The following is a 13,522-nucleotide window of genomic DNA, read 5'->3' on the forward strand; positions in this document are numbered from 1 at the left end:
AGCCCGCGGAGGGAGTTCGCCGGCGCTTGCCGGAGGCGAGCAGCAGCTGGTGGGGAAGTGCCAGCCCAGGGTCTCAAAAGCCCATCGTAGAATCACTGACTCGTTCGGGTTGGGGAAAGCCCTCCGAGGTCACCGAGTCCAACCAGCGAGTTGGCACCGTCACGGCCACCGAGCCGTGCCCCCCCCCCGGGTGCCACGGGCCACGCATTGCTCTGGCAGCTCCATCCTCTGCTTTGGCCAGCAGCTGCGTGGCCAGAGACCAACCCATCTGCTGCCGCCGCTGCCTGCAGCCCCTCTCCCTTACCCAAAACGCTGCGGAATTGCCTCCCGCCGTGGCTCCTGCTGTGCCGAGGAATGTCACCTCCTGCCACGACTGTCACCACCACCCACCCCCACTCTGCCACTGGCGAGGACAAAGCCTCCCAGCGTCCGTCACACTCTGCTGACCACCTTGGGGAGCTGCTGCCTGCGGGGCTTGGGCCGCCAGGACAATAACCTCTTGTTTTGTGCCTGCCTTCTGCCCTGCTGGGACATCCCTGGAGGTGACACAGGCAGAGCAGGGTGGCAGCACACTCTGCCCGCTCCAGCATGGGCTCTAAACCAGGGGATTTCAGCAGGCTTTGCCTCGAGTGCCCGTTAAAACCATAAACCTGCTTAGGAGGGGCTGTGGGCAGGCATCCTGGCAGGGAGCTGAACTCCTGCCCTGGTCCCAGGCAAAGGGACAGCTCTGTAGGCATGCAGGAAAAGAGGAGTGGAAAGGGAAAGGGAACTTTAGCAGGAAGAAGAAATGCAAAAACAAATGGAAATCAGGTGTTGAGGTGCTGGAAGGTGCCCAGAGAAGGGCAGCAAGGTTGGGGAGGGGCCTGGAGCACAGCACTGTGAGGAGAGGCTGAGGGAGCTGGGGGGGTGCAGCCTGCAGCAGAGGAGGCTCAGGGCAGAGCTGATTGCTGCCTGCAGCTGCCTGCAGGGAGGCTGTAGCCAGGTGGGGTTGGGCTCTGCTGCCAGGCAGGCAGGGCCAGGAGAAGGGGACACAGCCTGATGCTGTGCCAGGGGAGGCTCAGGCTGGATGTTGTTAGGAAGTTGTTGTCAGAGAGAGTGATTGGCACTGGAATGGGCTGCCCAGGGAGGTGGTGCAGTGCCCATGGCTGGAGGTGTTGGTGCCAAGGCTGGCTGGGGCACTGAGTGCCATGGTCTGGTTGGTTGGGCAGGACTGGGGGCTGGGTTGGGCTGGCTGAGCTTGGAGCTCTCTTCCAGCCTGCTCGATGCTGTGATTCTGTGATTTCACACAGAGTTTGACAAACCCAGTGAGGGCAGAGGGAGGAGATTCAGCCCTGGCACAGCCTGACCTTGCTGCCTGAAGAGGAAATTAAGGGCCTGGGTGTGTTTGTTAGGATCACAGGATCATAGAATCAACCAGGTTGGAAGAGACCTCCAAGATCATCCAGTCCAACCTAGCACCCAGGCCTCAGTGTTCCAGGCTTCAGTTTCTTTCTCACCCTCTTCCACCTCCAGGCTTCAGTTTCTTTCTCACCCTCTTCCACCTCCAGGCTTCAGTTTCTTTCTCATCCCCTTCCACCTCCAGGCTTCAGTTTCTTTCTCATCCCCTTCCTCCTCCCAGCAGCAGCATCAGGTCAAAGTGGTTCTATGAAGCTTTGGCATCACAATTCTGCCATTTGCCTTTCTTGGACCCCAGCAAAATCCACAACCCCAGAGCAGAGGACAGGCACTGGCTGAAAGCCTCCATAGGGAGCACAACTTAACCCTGGGCACCAAGTTATCAAACCAACCCTATGCCTGGCTGGGGGGGCACAGCTTCTTGGCACTGCCAAGCCACCTGCTGGCAAAGCCCAAGTGAGCTCCCACACCCCACCCCCCCCAAAATAAATAAGCTCTGGCAGCCACTGTGGCTCCCTTTAAAGCACAGCTGAAGGCTCAGCTGCAGCCATCCCCACCCTGCCAGTGGCCTTTTTAATTTAGGACCTTGGGGTTAAAAAAAATAAATAAATACCAGGAGAGAGAAGCTTTTTCTGATTAAATTACAGCTGCCCAGCACTGGAGCCAGAGATCAATTTCAATTTCTCCCTGGGTTGGTTTTTTTTTTTGGAGGGGGGGGGGGTGGGGGTGGGGAGGAGGTGGAAGTTAGGGGAGCGAAGGGGAGAAAAAAATTGGACTTGCTAATTCCCTGCCTGTAATTATAGCTAAAGAGAGGCTGTGCTGCATGAGGTCCCTGGTGGGAGAGGATTAATTTAGGGTTGCTTGGAGAGGTCTCCATGAAATTTGGAAAGAGAAGGGCTCCCTCCCCTCTCCCACCCTCCCCCTCCCCCAGTAATTGTGTTTCTGGTGTCGCAGATGGTGCTGGCTCCAGGTCCTTGCTATAAAGAAGATGGATCACAGCATGTGGAGGAAGATGAGGTGAGGGTAGCACTCCCCTTCCTGATGAGCATTATCCATCAGGAGCTTTACAAGGCAGCAGGAGCTGGGACAATAAAGTAGGATCAGAGAATTGTGGAATGGGTTGGCTTGGAAGTGATCTTAAAGACCATCCAGTTCCAACCTCCCTGCCACGAGCAGGGACACCTCATAGAACAGATTCATAGCATCAGTCAGGGTTGGAAGGGACCCCAAGGATCAGCCAGTTCCAAACCTCCCTGCCATGGGCAGGGACACTTCATAGAACAGATTCATAGCATCAGTCAGGGTTGGAAGGGACCCCAAGGATCAGTCAGTTCCAAACCTCCTGCCATGGACAGGGACACCTCACAGAACAGAATCATAGAGTCACAGAATCAATCAGGGTTGGAAGGGACCCCAAGGATCAGCCAGTTCCAACCTCCCTGCCATGGACAGGGACACTTCATAGAATGGAATCATAGAATCAGTCAGGGCTGGAAGGGAGCACAAGGATCAGCCAGTTCCAACCCCCCTGCCATGCCCAGGGACACCCTACCCTAGAGCAGGCTGCCCACAGCCTCAGCCAGCCTGGCCTCAAACACCTCCAGGGATAGGGCCTCAACCACCTCCCTGGGCAACCCATTCCAATCTCTACCACTCTCCTGCTCAACAACTTCCTCCTCACCTCCAGCCTCACTCTCCTCACCTCCAGCTCTGCTCCATCCCCCCCACTCCTGCCACTCCCTCACAGCCTCAAAAGTCCCTCCCCAGCTTCTTTGGAGCCCCCTTCAGCTCCTGGCAGGCCACAAGAAGGTCACCTGGGAGCCTCCTCTGCTCCAGCCTGCACAGCCCCAACTCTTTCAGGCTGTGCTCACAGCAGAGCTGCTGCAGCCTCTGAGCATCCTCCTGGCCCTGCTCTGGACACTCTCCAGCATCTCCACAGCCCTCTTGGCCCAGGGGCTCCAGAGCTGGATGCAGGACTCCAGGTGGGGTCTGAGCAGAGCAGAGCAGAGGAGGAGAATCCCCTCCCTGGCCCTGCTGGCCACACTGCTGCTGCTGCAGCCCAGGCTCTGCTTGGCTCTCTGGGCTGCAAGTGCACACTGCTGGCTCCTGGTTGGAAGGGACCTCAAGGCTCATCTGATCCAGGTGATGTGAAGCTGAAATGAGCTGGCTCAGCACCCTGGCAAGCTGAGCCTTAAAACTGACCAGTCCAGGGGAATCCACTGCTTCCCCTGGGAGGTGATTCCAGCATTCAACTCTGCTCATGGGGAAAGAAAATAATCTGGATTCCAATGGGAATCTGCCCAGCAGTAACTGCTCCTCATCACCAGTTCTTTTCCATGGGATTCCTTGTGGAAAGGGAGGCTTCATCCTCCTGGTAGCCACCTTTTATGTCCTGGTAGCCACCTTTTATGTCCTGCTTCTCAGGCACAAGGTCTCCTCTAAGCCTTCTCTTCTCCAGGCTGCCCTGTCCCAGCTCTTTCAGCCTTTCCTCACACGGCAGAGGGGTTTCAGTCCTCCCATTACTCCCCTGCCCCTTCTCTGGACACTCTCCAGCCTGCCTGCATCTTTTTGGAGCCTGGGGAAGAAGCAAGGGCCAGAAGAAATCCAGTAACTGCCCCGGGGCAGCCGAGTGTGGAGAGCTAAGAGAGGAGCTGTGTGCCTGGCTCTGTAAATAAAGGTCAACTTAGCTGCTCGCAAGGCAATAAACAGCAACAGGAGAGCGTGGGGATGGGATCCGCCTCCGCCCGGAGCGGCCCTGCGCGGCCGGGAGGGGAGGAAGGCTGCGAGCCCGCGGCAGGGACACGGAGATGGGGCTGGGAAGGGTGGGATGCTGCGAGCCCGTGGTAGGGACACGGGGATGGGGCTGGGATGCTTTGAGCCTGCGATAGGGACACGGAGCTGGGGCCGGGATGCTTCGAGCCTGAGATAGGGACACGGAGCTGGGGCCGGGATGCTTTGAGCCTGCGATAGGGACACGGAGCTGGGGCCGGGATGCTTCGAGCCCGCGATAGAGACACGGAGCTGGGGCCGGGATGCTGCGAGCCCGTGGTAGGGACATGGAGATGGGACTGGGATGCTTCGAGCCCGCGATAGAGACACGGAGCTGGGGCCGGGATGCTTCGAGCCTGCGATAGGGACACGGAGCTGGGGCCGGGATGCTTCGAGCCTGCGATAGGGACACGGAGCTGGGGCTGGGGCCGGGCTCGGTGATTTACAAGACGTGACAAGGGCAGCTGAAGATGATGGATAGGAGTTGGGTAATGCTGCTCCCCAGCTGGGCTCTGCTGGTGTTAGTGGAGAGGAGAGGACGTCCCCAGCTATTTATCATCTTTCCCCAGGCCCTTGCAGGGCTCTGAACGTGCAGTGTCCAGCACACGCTGGGTGGATTAACCCTTTCTGAGGGTGCCTGGGGGGGGTAAATCTCTGCTGCCTGTATCCTGGCTACGGCGGCAGGATGCGGCTGTGCTCTCGTCCTCGGTTTCTGCCCCGGAGCGCTGCAGATGGGGGTTGGGATGGTGGCGGTGGTGGATCATAGAACTCGTTTGGTTGGGAGAGCTCTTTGAGCTCATCCAGTCCAACCCTTCTCTAACTCTGCCAAAGCTGGTGCTGGACCATGGCCCTCAGAACCGCATCCCTGCTGCTCAGAACCGCATCCCTGCCTCTCAGAACCGCATCCCTGCCTCTCAGAACCACATCCCTGCTGCTCAGAACCGCATCCCTGCTGCTCAGAACCGCATCTCTGCCTCCCAGCACCACATCCCTACCTCCCAGCACCACATCTCTACCTCTTAGAACCACATCCCTACCTCTCAGAACCACATCCTTGCTGCTCAGCACCACATCCCTGCCTCCCAGCACCACATCTCTGCCTCTCAGAACCACATCTGTCTCTCAGCACCACATCTCTGCCTCTCAGCACCACATCCCTGTCTCTCAGCACCACATCTCTGCTGCTCAGCACCACATCCCTGCCTCTCAGCACCACATCCCTGCCGCTCAGGACCACATCCCTACCTCCCAGTACCACATCCCTGACTCTCAGCCCTGCATCCCTACCTCTGAGCACCACATCCCTACCTCTCAGCACCACATCCCTGCCTCATTCAACACCTCCAGGGATGGGCATTCAGCCAGAGAGTCACAGATTCACACCTTGCACTGCTGCTGCTCTGCAGGATGGGAGAGCAGAGGCTTTCCCCTTCCCCAGGATTTCCCTAAGCTGGGGATGATGCTGGGGGAATCTCCTGACAGCAGCGTGGGCTACTCAGGGTGGGCAGCCCCGGGGTGGGCTGAGACCAGCAGCTTATCACAGGAGTGATGGTGATGAGCCCCAGTATCACCCATGCAAAGAGGGCAGGTGATGGGGAGGCAGCAGAAAACTGCAAATGGCAGCTGGGAACCACCCCTCAGACCCCCCCCCCAGCATCCCCAGAGCGTTGCTGCTCCCTCCTGCAGCTCGTTGAGCAGTGCCTGCTTATTAGATTTGGCAAATATTATGGGATTGTTTGGAAGGTTAATTAACACAAGGCTCTGCAGCATGGGAACACAGTGGTTAGCCCTCAGCCAGCCGAGTTCAGGCTGAAACCAAAGCTGCCTCAGCACCACACCCTCAGGACCACCCGGGGTCTTTTCACAGCCCCGTGGTGCCCAGCTGGGCAGGGTTAGAGCTGGCACCGTCCAAAGTTAGCACTCAGGATCTTCAGAGCATCTCCCAGCAACCCAAAGTGCAGGAGGTGGAACTAGATCACAGACTCACAGAGCTGTAGGGGTTGGAAGGGACCTCCAGAGATCATCCAGCACAACCTCACCCCTGCCAGGGCAGGGTCACCCAGAACAGGTCACCCAGGAACACATCCAAGTGGGTTTGGAATCTCTTCAGTGATGGAGACTCCACAACCTCCCTGGGCAGCCTGTGCCAGCATCTCCTCAGCCTCACTCTCAACAATTTCTTCCTCCTCTCCAGTCTCAGTCTCCTCTCTCCCAGCTCAAAGCCATTGTCCCTCATCCAGGCCTCTCCCAAACCCTTGCCTAAAGTCCCTCCCAAGCTCTCCTGCAGCTCTTTCAGGCACTGCAAGGCTGCTCTAAGCTCTCCCTGAAGCCTTCTCCACTCCAGCCTGAACAGTTCCAACTCTCTCATAGAATCAGGCAGGGTTGGAAGAGATCCCAAGGATCAGCCAGTCCCAACCCCCCTGCCATGGCCAGGGACACCCTACCCTAGCTCAGGCTGCCCAGAGCCTCATCCAGCCTGGCCTTAAACACCTCCAGGGATGGGCATGGCCAGGGACACCCTACCCTAGAGCAGGCTGGACACAGCCTCAGCCAGCCTGGCCTCAAACCCCTCCAGGGATGGGCATGGGCAGGGACACCCTACCCTAGATCAGGATCCCACAGCATCATCCAGCCTGGCCTCAAACTCCTCCAAGGGATGGGCATGGCCAGGGACACCCTACCCTAGCTCAGGCTGCCCACAGCCTCACCCCCTCCAGGCATGGAGCCTCAACCCCCTCCCTGGGCAACCCCTGCCAGGCTCTCACCACTCTGATGGTGCAGAACTTCCTCCTCACCTCCAGCCTGAACCCACCCAGCTCTCCTTCAGCAGCACCATGATGGGAGCTGCTGATTGCTGTCTCTAGCCTGGCATGGGGGAAGCGAGGAGCAAACAAAGCTGCCCTGGGGCTAAGGTGCCCTTCAGGACCGCAGGACCAAAGAGCTGCGGGGGTGGGGTGGGGGCCAATCAATCCCTCCTCTGCTTCCCCTGCAGCCCTTGGTGCCTGTCGGGGTGCAGCCTGTGCCCCGGGGCTACCATTCCTGTCCTGTTTCACAGCAGCAGGCATGTGGTCAGGTTTTGTTTTGCCAACCTTTGAGTGTCCCCCCTCAAAAAAAGGGGAGAATGAAAGGGCCACTGTGCCACCAATTTATTGTGCCTCCTGAGAGCCCCATGGCTGCTGAAAAAAACAGATGCCTTCTGCTTAATCTGGCCCTGTTGCTATGTAAACCTCCTCCCCCCCTTTGATGTCCCCTGGAAATGCTCCATGTGTTTCCAATAAACTGGCATTTTTATCACTGGAGCTGTTAAAGGCAGATCTGTGTCAGGTTTGTCCCTGGGCTCAGCTGGGGGTTCGCTGGGGATAACCTCCCTGCCCTCATCAAGGGGCTCATTGTATCTAGGAGTGAGGGTCCTGGGCTGGCAAAGAGGTCGTGGTTGTCCCAGCAGTGGAATCTCTCCAGGCTCCACCACGATGCTCTCAGAGAAGAGGCTGCTGCCTGGGTGCTGATCCTGCATTGGTCAGAGCTGTGCTGGGATCCCTACAGCTCTGGGCACCTTAGGGCTCAATCCTGAGCTGGGATCCCTACAGCTCTGGGCACCCTCAGGGCTCAACCCTGTGCTGGGATCCCTACAGGTCAGGGGACTCTCAGGGCTCAACCCTGTGCTGGGATCCCTACAGCTCTGGGCACCTTAGGGCTGAATCCTGAGCTGGGATCCCTACAGCTCTGGGGACCCTCAGGGCTCAACTCTGTGCTGGGATCCCTGCAGCTCTGGGCACCCTCAGGGCTCAGTCCTGTGCTGGGATCCCTACAGCTCTGGGGACCCTCAGGGCTCAATCCTGTGCTGGACTCTCTCTGGCCCTGGAGACCCTTGGGGCTCCCCCTCACAGCCTGGCCTCTCACACTGGTAAGTGCCTCTTGCAGGCAAGCAGCATCCTGAACTCCCTGGGGATGAGCTCAGGCATCTCATTCATGGCTTTTTATTTCCATCCAGCCTGAATTGTGAAGCTTGAATGAGGCAACCACCAAAAAGGGGGTGCAGAAAACACTGCCAGGAGCCCTTCCAAGAGGAGCAGCCCAGGAAGAAGGACTTGGTTCTTATTATTTCATGGAGGTGTTAACCAAGATCCCCTCCACCTCTTTCCCAGGGGAGCAGAAGCAGTCCCACAGCTGCTACCCAAGTTGCAGCTGGATTGTTGAGCTCAGCCTCATGCTGGCCATGCCCAGAGCAGGGTCACAGAGTCATAGAAACTTGGAATCACAAAACTCTTTGGATTGGAAGAGACCTCTAAGGTCATCAAGTCCAACTCTCAACCTAGCCCCACTCATCCCCTCCAACCTCCTCACCGAGGGCAGGGACCTCTCTCAGCTGGACTCATCCAGCCTGGCACTGAGCACCTCCAGGGAGGAGGCAGCCACAGCCTCCCTGGGCAGCCTGTGCCAGCATCTCAGCACCCTGCTGCTGCAGAACCTCTTCCTCAGCTCCACTCTCACCCTGCTCTACCTCAGCTCCAAACCATTCCTCCTTGCCCTGTCTCAGACCCCCTCATGCAGACTCCATCTGCAGCCTTCCTGCAAGGATCCCTTCAGGCACTAAGGTTCCCTTGGAGCCTTCTCTTCTCCTTCTCAGCTCCCTCCTAGCAGAGGTGCTGCAGCTTAGATCATCTTTGTGGCTCTCTTCTGCCTCTCTCCTTGTGAGATTTGGGGTTTGGTGTTTTTTGGAGCCCTGTTCTGGTCTGCAGGGTGGTGTCAGGAGCCTGCCTGATGGATGCTGCAGGAGAAGGGGTGGGCAGCAGCAGTATTCTTCATGTTGACAGGGCAATGAAAGTGTTATGTGGTCCTGACGCCTCCCTGCTGCTCCACCCCCACCCCTCCCCTGGCCTTTATCAACCTGAAAGAGCTCAGGGTCCTATTTATAACCCAACCTGAATTGTGCCAGGCCTTGGGAAGGGGCCACAAAGAGAAGTGATTTATGAGGGCCAAAAGAAACCCCCAACAATGCAGACCCTCCACACTCACCCCCAGCCCCGAGGGGAGACCCCCTGCAGGCAGCCCCAGGGGGAGGGTTTGGGATGCTCCTGCTTGGTTTGCACAGGGTGGAAGCAGCTATGAGGTTGAGGTGAGGATCTGAGCTTTGCTGGTACCTGAGTCCATGGGTTGGAAGTGAGAGCTTCCCTCCACCTGAGCTCATGGATTGGGAAGTGAGAGTTTCCCTCCACCTGAGCTCATGGATTGGGAAGTGAGAGCTTCCCTGGCACCTGAGCTCATGGATTGGGAAGTGAGAGCTTCCCTGGCATCAAGGTTCATGGATTGGGAAGTGAGAGCTTCCCTGGCACCTGAGCTCATGGATTGGGAAGTGAGAGCTTCCCTGGCACCTGAGCTCATGGATTGGAGCTAGAAGAGGGGAGATTGAGACTGGAGATGAGGGAGAAATCCCTAAGAGCAGTTCTTGAGCTTGGGGAGACTCTGGAGCAGGCTGCCCAGGGAGCTTGTGGATTCCTCTCCCTGCCTAATTGCTGCCAGATTGCTCTGTCCCTGTGCTCCCAGGGCTGTGGCTGCAGGGGCAGGAGCAGCCTGAGCTGTTCAGGCTCTCCTGGACTTGGGAAAACTCATCCTGGGCTTGGGAAGACTCATTCTGGGCTTGGGAAAACTCATCCTCATCCCAGCTTTGCTGTGAGCAGTCCCTGTGGAGAAAGGTGCAGCACCAACACCATCCCATTAGCAACTCCCAGCAGCTGAGGTGGGCACCCTGAGGTCTTTCCTTAAGGATGCTCTACCTGCTGCTGGAGATCTCCTCCACCTCCCCATGGAGTCTTTCTCCTACCTACCTCAAGGTCCTGCAGACACTCAAGAGGTTCCTCAACGGAGCCTTTGAGCTCATCTCCAACAAGTCCCACCCAGAGTTCATGTTCCCTGCATGCTGATTTATCATCCCTTGAGTTAATTATTGACCTTAGCTTTGCCTTGGTCAATATTTACCTCCCCAGGTCAATAAATCTTGACGTTCACCTCAGCAGGAGTCAATATCTGCTTAGTGTTTATCTATTCCTCCTCCTGCTCATTCTGCTGAGAGCCTTTGCTTGCTGCAAGCTCTGCTTGGAGAGGAGCAACCTTTGTGGGGCCATTGTGGGCAGAGCCTTTGCCTCTCTACCACAGCTCAGGTGAGGCACCATGGACGTGATCTAGGGAGGTGACTGTCCCCTTGGTGAGGCCACACAGGATCACAGGATGCTGACATCCCAAAGGGACCCAAAGAGAGCATCGAGTCCAACCCCCCCTGCCAGAGCAGGACCATTCAGACCAGCTCAGGTCACACAGGAACACATCCAGACAGGCCTGGGAAGTCACAGAGGATCACACAGGGTCACAGAGGATCACACAGGGTCACACAGGGTCACATAGGATCACACAGGGTCACATAGGGTCACAGGATCACAGAGGATCACAAAGGATCACACAGGGTCACACAGAATCACACAGGGTCTCAGTATGTCAGCAGTAAGAAGGGACCCAAAGAGATCATCGAGTCCAACCCCCCCTGCCAGAGCAGGAGCATTGAGTTGATGATCTCCTTGGGTCCCTTCCAACCCCTAATGTCCTCTGATCCTGTGATCCTGTGATCCTGTGATCCTACCCTAGAGCAGGCTGCACACAGCCTCAGCCAGCCTGGCCTCAAACACCTCCAGCCATGGGGCCTCAACCACCTCCCTGGGCAACTCATTCCAGCCTCTCACCACTCTCCTGCTCAACAACTTCCTCCTCACCTCCAGCCTCACTCTCCTCACCTCCAGCTCTGCTCCATCCCCCCCTCTCCTGCCACTCCCTCACAACCTCAAAAGTCCCTCCCCAGCTTTTTTGGAGCCCCCCTCAGCTCCTGGCAGGCCACAAGAAGGTCACCTGGGAGCCTCCTCTGCTCCAGCCTGCACAGCCCCAACTCTTTCAGGCTGTGCTCACAGCAGAGCTGCTGCAGCCTCTGAGCATCCTCCTGGCCCTGCTCTGGACACTCTCCAGCATCTCCACAGCCCTCTTGGCCCAGGGGCTCCAGAGCTGGATGCAGGACTCCAGGTGGGCTCTCAGCAGAGCACAGCAGAGGGCAGAATCCCCTCCCTGGCCCTGCTGGCCACACTGCTGCTGCTGCAGCCCAGGCTCTGCTTGGCTCTCTGGGCTGCAAGTGCACACTGCTGGCTCCTGCTGAGCTTCTCCTCCAGCAGCACCCCCAAGTGCCTCTGCTCAGGGCTGCTCTCCAGCCTGGCACTGCCCAGCTTGGATTGGTTCTTGGCATTGCCTCCACCCAGCTGCAAGACCTTGCCCTTGGTCTTGTTGAACCTCCTGAGCTTGGCTTGTGCCCACCTCTGCAGCCTGCCCAGGGCCCTCTGGATGCCATCCCTGCCCTCCAGCCTGGCTGCTGCACCACACAGCTTGGTGTGGGCAGCAAACCTGCTGAGGCTGCACTCAGTGCCTCTGCCCATGGCACCCACAGAGATGTTGAACAAGATTGGTGCCAGGACTGATCTTTGAGGGACTCTGCTTGGCACTGCCCTCCACCTGAACATGGACCTGTTGAGAGCCACTCTTTGGGTGGGACACATTGGCTGGAGGTTGCCTGATGTCTTCCAGCAGTCTGAGGCTGTGTGGTTCCATGGATTTCCCTGTCTCATCCTGATGTTTTCACTCTGATGTGGATCAAGAACTGGCTGGAGGGCACAGAGAGTGGTGGTGAATGGTGCCACAGCCAGTTGGCAGCTGGCACCAGTGGTGTGCCCCAGGGATCAGTGCTGGGCACAGTCCTGTTCAGGGTCTTTATTGATGATCTGGAGCAGGGGATTGAGTCCAGCAGCAGTCAGTCTGCAGATGGCATCAAGCTAGGAGCAGCTGTGGAGCTGTTGGAGGGTAGCAGAGCCCTGCAGAGGGACCTGGCCAGGCTGGATGGGTGGGCAGAGGCCAAGGGGATGAGATTGAACAAGACCAAGTGCAGGGTTCTGCACTTTGGCCACAACAACCCCAAGCAACCCTACAGGCTGTAGCCTCCTGCAGGGAGGCTGTAGCCAGGTGGGGTTGGGCCAGGAGAAGGGGACACAGCCTGAAGCTGTGCCAGGGCAGGCTCAGGCTGGATGTTGTTAGGAGGAAGTTGTTGTCAGAAAGAGTGATTGGCACTGGAATGGGCTGCCCAGGGAGGTGGTGCAGTGCCCATGGCTGGAGGTGTTGCAGCCAAGCCAAGCTTAGTGCCATGGTCTGGTTGGTTGGATAGGGCTGGGGGCTGGGTTGTGCTGGCTGAGCTTGGAGCTCTCTGCCAACCTGCTTGGTTCTGTGTCTCTGTCATCCCCAGCACCATCTGCAGGGTGCAGGCTGCTGGCTCTGGGGCAGGCTCTGAGAGATGCTGCATTCAGACACAGGCACAGGTTTTGCCTTGCAGCCATCCCATTTGGGAAGACATTTCTGCTCCTTGTCTCCTGCTGCACATCCTCTTGCCCACCAGGACTCCCTCCCATAATCCCTAATCCCTCTCCCCCTCTGAGGAGGAGGAGAAGGAGAAGGAAGAGAGGGAAATAACCTCCAGCTCTAGGCTCCTGCCTCGAACTTTTAATATTTTAATTGAGTGAATTGACCTGGAGGAGTGCATTGAACTCTGCCTGACCTCTTAAACAACAGGTCAAGGATTTAGCTTTGCAGTGCTGACCTCCTCCCTTATCTGCCCATGCTGCTCCTCTCTCAATTAGCTGCTGTCCCCCCGACCCGCTGAGCTGGGGACCACTTGGCTGGCATCAACCTGGCTTCTTCCACTCATGAGTGGGATCCACCTGCATGGCTCTGAAGTAGAAAGCTTTGGAGCTCCCTTGGAGCTTCCTGTCACTGTCCTCCAGCATCCTGCAACCCAGAAGCCAGCCCTGTGCTGGGCTGTGTCAGCAGAAGTGTGAGCAGCAGGACAGGGAGAGGATTCTGCCTCTGTGCTCTGCTCTGCTCTGCTCAGACCCCACCTGCAGCACTGCCTCCAGTTCTGGTGTCCCCAGCAGAAGAAGGACTTGAAACTGCTGGAGAAGGTCTAGAGGAGGTCATGAAGATGATCAGAAGGGTGAATCAGGCAGGATTGGGAGGGACCACAAGGATCAGTCAGTTCCAACCCCTCTGCCTTGGGCAGGGACACCTTACCCTAGCTCAGGCTGCCCACAGCCTCATGCAGCCTGGCCTTAAACCCCTCCAAGGGATGGGCATGGGCAGGGACACCCTACCCTAGCTCAGACTACTCAGAGCCTCATCCAGCCTGGCCTTAAACACTTCCAGGGATGGATGCTCAACCCCCTCCCTGGGCAGGGAAGAACATCCCCTGTGGGGACAGGCTGAGGCAGTTGAAGCTGTTCAGCCT

Source organism: Pogoniulus pusillus, unplaced genomic scaffold (assembly GCF_015220805.1).
Source record: "Pogoniulus pusillus isolate bPogPus1 unplaced genomic scaffold, bPogPus1.pri scaffold_58_arrow_ctg1, whole genome shotgun sequence".
Classification (NCBI taxonomy): domain Eukaryota; kingdom Metazoa; phylum Chordata; class Aves; order Piciformes; family Lybiidae; genus Pogoniulus; species Pogoniulus pusillus.